The sequence below is a fragment of the Empidonax traillii genome, unplaced genomic scaffold (genome assembly GCF_003031625.1).
Source record: "Empidonax traillii isolate 1590-97213 ecotype Southwest subspecies unplaced genomic scaffold, ASM303162v1 scaffold1600:size126443, whole genome shotgun sequence".
NCBI classification, from domain to species: domain Eukaryota; kingdom Metazoa; phylum Chordata; class Aves; order Passeriformes; family Tyrannidae; genus Empidonax; species Empidonax traillii.
Genome location: NW_020956793.1, coordinates 63090 through 69089, shown reverse-complemented (window position 1 = coordinate 69089; position 6000 = coordinate 63090). Strand labels below are relative to the sequence as shown.

Genomic DNA, 6000 nt, shown 5'->3' with positions numbered 1-6000 from the left:
CATCCCCTGCTTTGGGGTTCCTGAGCAGCATCCCCTGCTTTGGGGTTCCTGAGCAGCATCCCCTGCTTTGGGGTTCCTGAGCAGCATCCCCTGCTTTGGGGCTCTCCCAGCCCCTTCTGGCACTTGTGCCTTTCTCTGCACTCAGGTTTAAAGCCCTGAACTCCCATCTGAGCATCCAACATCCACTGGCTTTGAGAGACTGACTGAGTCACGTCAGTGCTGTTCAGCCCCCTGCTCTGGTACAGAAACACAACTGCCTCTCCCTGCTGAGCACAGCTCTGGGAGAACTCTCCTGTGGTTTTGGATCCTCCCATCTGGGACACAAAAGTCCCTGCAGATGAAGGAATATGTCTGAGATGGATGAAACCTCAATGACATCAATGGATTTGTGAGCTTCCTGTCAAACGGCTCTTTTCCTTTCTTTTTGCTTTTTTCTTCCTCCCTTCTTTGGATTGCTCTCTGTCTACCAGTCTCCCAGGCCATGCTGACTGAAAAGAAGGAAGGGTAGAAGAGCAGTTGATATAGTTTGAAATTATACAGGTGTATCAATTTGCAGCATCTTAAAAGGTGAGGTGTCATTTGAATTTCATCATATTTTAAAATAAAAACCCTCCCGGTCAAAACTGAAATAAGTGAAAATCCCAAACCTCATTTATAACCCACAGACTAACTTTTTGATTAAAGTCAGATGATCCTGTAGTCGGGTTGTAAAACATTTTACTTCTCTCTGTAATTCATGTGACTGAAACTTTCCATATTAGCAGCAGCATATTTGTTTTGTGCTGGAGATTTCTGAGGGTCTTTTTAGTGCTCTATTGCTTTTCATGTTAAGCAGATTATGTCCCTTATATCCATCATTCGTTTTCTACTTGCATAGCAGGGATTAAACTTCACTTTTTACACACAGGTAATAATTTATCTGACTTCTGAGTGTTCAGAGTCCCTCTTTGCTCCTGCTGAGGTGAATGTGTGATGCCTGAGCATCATTTATTTTCTCTTCTGATGGGTTGGCAATCTGGAACTCAGCTCAACAGTCACACAGTGCAATCGACATATCCATCTGCATTTTAAGGGCAGTTACTAAGTGAACCTGTTCTTAAAGAAAAATCAGGTGCCACGCTGATTTCTGGCACGCTCTGTTTTGCACAGCACATGGAATGTAAAGAAAACAGCCTGTGCCACCACCAGGACTGAAGGCAAGGGGGTTCATCTTCAGAAGCAAAAACATACTGTGATTATTTATGGTCCTTCTTGACTTAACAGCCTCCTTTTGCTGTGCTATCGAGAGTTAATTTCCATTGATAATCCCTAATCACTGTGACACATATATATATATATATATATATATATATATATATGTATGTATGTACAGGCTCTCAGGGAACAAAGACTGACTTTGATAAGCTCATGCTGTGATATTAATGAATTTTCTTTTGATTCTGATTTAAATCCAAATTCAGTTCATAATTTGTAATTAATCCAAGACATAAAGCATTTGAGTTTTGCCCTTTTGACACCCCTCCTTGTATATTTTGATAAAGAGTAGCAGTAAATCCCACTGTTATTTTATATCTCCATATGTATAGCACTTCAGTGCACCATGGATGTAAAACCTACAGCAGCTGTTAACTGTGAAAAGCCAAATTCAGGTTAGCAGGTTGGTACATTTTAGAAGTTAATCAGTTTGAACGAAAGATCCCTTAGCATTTGGAGTTTATATTTTTTAATTAAAGTAATTTATGAAAATATCATACCTGGGTTTGCAGTTTCACAGCACACATCATGAAAAGTTACTGTGTATATCCTTCAGAGAGAAAAATAGCAAATCTGTATGAGCCACGTGGTTGGCATAGGGAGCAGACTATGGAATTTCTGGGGTTGGCATCAGAGTAAAATTGTCAAAAGCACATCAATTTAATTTTTAAAAGCTGATTTGATGTGCATAGATATCTTTCTGAAAGCCTTCACCAAGTCCTTATTGGGTAGCCAGCTTTTTAGGGGTACAAATTGGTACTTAACCCAATTTCCAGAAGCACCAGGAGAAGCTGAACTTTGTGTGAAAAGCTGCAGGTTTTCATTTTCAGCACACGCAGCTGGCACATTTTCCAAGCTCAGAATTTTCCAGGCTAATTATTACAGCAACCTGTTCCTTCTGCCCATCTGTGCGTTTACCTCTGAGCACCTGGAAAGATCAGCACTGTGCAGGCACACTCCTGGGCTGGTTATTTACCAAAGAAACCCCGGTGTCTGCTACAGGTAGCAAATCCCATTATTGAGATAATTACAAGATGTTCCTGCAACGCTGTGGAGATGTTGCAGTGGAGATGACAAGGTCGTTTGGCTGGAGCCACCTGCAGAAAGGAGACTCTGGAGCCAGTTGTCCTGGAGGGAAGGGTGTGCCAGGGGTTTAGAGCGACAGGCAGGTTACAGAGAAGTGTTTTTCCTCCTGACTTTTTTTAAGAGTACATCCACACGAATTAAGGATTGACTGCTCAATAAATCAGTGTGCATAGACATGGCATGAACCTGAGCATTTTTAATCAAGACTCAAATTCAGAGGGAAAAGATCCCTTCAGGAAAGGCTCTTCTGAGCACATATTTGATGTCAGCAGGCTCCTCTGCAGCTTTGTACACCGTGGGTTGTTAGGGTGGAATTTGCAGCTGTACTAATGAATCAACACAGAGCCTGTACTGGCATGGACTTTAAAATAAGTCTTAGCCTTATGCATTTTGGAATAATAATAATAATGATGATGATTAAAAAAAAATGCCAATTGTAAATATCTTTTAAATATCTTTTCTTATCTCCTTGATCTCTTTCAGCATTAATTTCACTAACTCCTGCAAACAGCTAAACAGGTACAGGGTTTATTATAGTTACAGTTGCTCGTTGATTCCCAAAGTGCAGAAAGGACTCCCTTGCTTTCCAAACCCTTTCTCAGAGAGGAGTCTGAGTGCAGCTGAACCCAACCTTGGCCTGGGATTATGTCAGTGGTTTAAATTTAAGGGATTACAGAGGTGTGATTGAACCACTTAAAATGAATCATTTATTATTACAAACGATCAGACAAAAGATCTTAATCAGAACTGTTTACTACACAATATAAAGGCTAAACCCATCAGTAGTCTAACCCCCCTGTGAGCTCTGGAGCACCTCTGCTCCCTTTCCCAGTAGAGCAGAGCAGCCACTCTTTCCCCTGGCCCTACAGACATCCCCTCTGACAGAGGAATGAGCACATTGGAAAAGTAAGCTCTACCTGCTGAGTGTGGAAAACAAGGAAATACTGAATTGCACTGCTTCCTGCTGCTCAGAAACGGGATTAGGAAGGATCCCTGCTATAGTTTCTGGCATACAATGAGGAGATATATTGACCTGGTGTTTGGGGGGGGTTAATTCTGATAGCTGTAGCGTGGTATAAGACAGGATAGTGCACTATCTTGAAGCAATTGTATTAAAGCTAGCACAAAGAAATAACCATTAAGTAGAGATTTGATGTAACTCACCCAAAGCAGCGCTCACGGGGAGATCTCTTTCCCTCAACCTCAACTTTTTTTCTGCTTAATGATATTCTAATCTTTAGTTAAGTGCATTTTTACCATAATGCAGGGTCATATTAACAGATAATGCCTATTTATCCTTCTATTTAAATCTCTATCAATATATGGGAGAAAAGCTTTTACATTTAAAAATAAAGTTGTCTAGTTAATTGAAGTTTAGATTATATAAGACCAATATCACTATGAAGCTCATTATCAAACCTGTACAGAAGGCACAATCAGTAGTCAGATTGTCTCACCATTAATAGTCAGTTGTTCTTGACGTAATCAGAAATGCAAGCAGAATAAATATTTTTTCATATTTATTTATCCTTTTATCCAGTGTATTAATTCCCAGTGTATGTCACCAGATCGTAGTCCTGTTGCTATTTTAAGTTTATTCCTTTCTGATTTCTGTGTATACCCTGGAGGAGGCTGATTTTAGGGGAAAGCAACATTCATTCAAATGTTTGCATATCCACTCTGCAAACATCTGGAGTGGCTGGTTTGTTTTCTCATCAACCTGAACAATCCTCTCTGGGTCCCTTTCCTGCAGGCCAGGAAGAGCCACGGTACTTTGTTCAAGGCATCTTGCAACACATGCCTTTAACTCTTGCTGTTTCTTCTCCACTTCCCTTTCTTTTTTTCCTGTTTTCTTCAGAATCAATTAAGTCAGCAACAGAGGTTGTTGCAATTTGTCATTCACTGAACTTTGTTTTCTGTTTATTAGTTCAGTTCCTCGGGCATGGAGATGGTACTCAGAAGAGAACAAATGATCTTTGCCATAATTGCTTTGCTCACACACACACAGAAAATGCTGAAGGGTCTTAGGGGAAGGATTTTTATCTAGGTAATCATAACCTGAAATTGGAGCCATAACATGGAAAAGAGACAGATAAGTAGGAATGAAATTAGTACTTATTCAGGGTAGCTCATCCTTATCATCACTCTGCACACTTCATTATGAGCCATAGATCTGAGAAATGCTTCTCAAAGTCCCTTTTACACTTTGTCACCAGCTCCTCTTCTGACTCCTATACAAGGATAAATGACACGAGTAGTTGTGCCCCCTTTTCTCCCATGGGAATGAGGAACAAATATTCCCTCCACAGCCCAGCCTGCTGATGGAGGCAGCAGAGCCCTCTCAGCTCTGCAGTTGTCCAGCTCTGTAACGGATGGCACTGGCATTTATTGAGTAGGATGGCCAGCATGAGCAAGGAAACGAGTCTGGCTGCTGAAGGATTTTCCTGCTGCAGGGGGGCAGCCCAGGGCACACACACAGAGAACTTGGGGGTCTGCCTGTGCTGGGGGGGAACTGGAGAACAGAATCCTTCCATGAGGGAAATCAGAGATACTCTTCTGTCACTGTAAATACTAGACACACTGCAGGAAATTATTCTGGCCCTTGAACAATAGACATGAGCTTATAGTTGCTAATTGTTTGGATGGTGAGTGATATCTGTGGTTCTGTGGCAGTCATTCATCAGTGGGGTGAACAGAATGACGGGTTGGTCTTTATAATCTAGCAGGGTGAGATTCATCTGACCTGACTTTAGACATCTACATCTCAAGTAACAGATTTTAGAGATTTTATTCCTAGCCAGTAGAAGAAAATAGATGATTTTAGTGCAAGGTCAACATGTTGTATTTTAGAGATTTTCTTTATGGTTATAAATATATTACTATTAATATATATGTGTGTCTATATTGATATTTATGAAGATATTTTCATAATAAGTAGAGGAAGAAGACATCTTCAGTAATGTTTTCCTGATATAGAACATGAATATGGGAAAGCTTTTCTGATGGGCATAAAACCCTTTATACAATGATGTATAAACCCTTTATACAACCCTTCATTAACAATGATGATCATACAAACATTTCTGTTGGTCTGACTTTTCTACTGTATGTAGGGAGAGGAAATCAAGTGACCTCCTGGCTTTCTATACAGAATTAACACTTAAAATGTGGAATCTTAGCTGCAAAAATGTTGAAGTTTTGACATTCTTCAGAAGATTTAACCTATAAGAGAAGCTGTGCTGTTTGACATTTCTCTAATAGGTTCTGTTAAGCTGTGAAGGCTCTAAAGAGCCTTATTATTTGTCAAAAACAACACCAAAATCACATAAAAATTATTCAGCTCTGGGTATCAATTATGTCCTTAGGCACAGAAGTGTTGGGTGTCACTGATTCTCAAAAAGCTCCTCTTGGCCTTCCTCTTTTCCTGGGTTGTTTGCTGGCTGAGCTGAATTGCTACAGACGAGGCAGAGCTGACATTTTCCTATAGCTTGCTTTGTTTTGCTCATCCTTTATAGGGACTAAAGTCATCAGTTTTATTGGAAAACACAGGTCAAATTACCAACATGTCCCTAAAGGACTTCCCAGTGTGGGCTGCTGCCAGCTCTCCAGCCTGTGTTCCCTCGCTCCCTGAGAACAGAATTTCAATTCTTGTGGTGTCCT

At 40.5% G+C, this 6000-nt stretch overlaps 1 protein-coding gene across 1 annotated transcript in view; it reads left to right on the top strand.

Moving 5' to 3' along the window:
* The window catches only part of LOC114070546 (ephrin type-A receptor 6-like), a gene marked incomplete at both ends in the record, with an annotated part of 95883 nt that overhangs the window by 57343 nt on the left and 32540 nt on the right, over positions 1 to 6000 (top strand). The gene's annotated exons all lie outside the window — the stretch shown is intronic.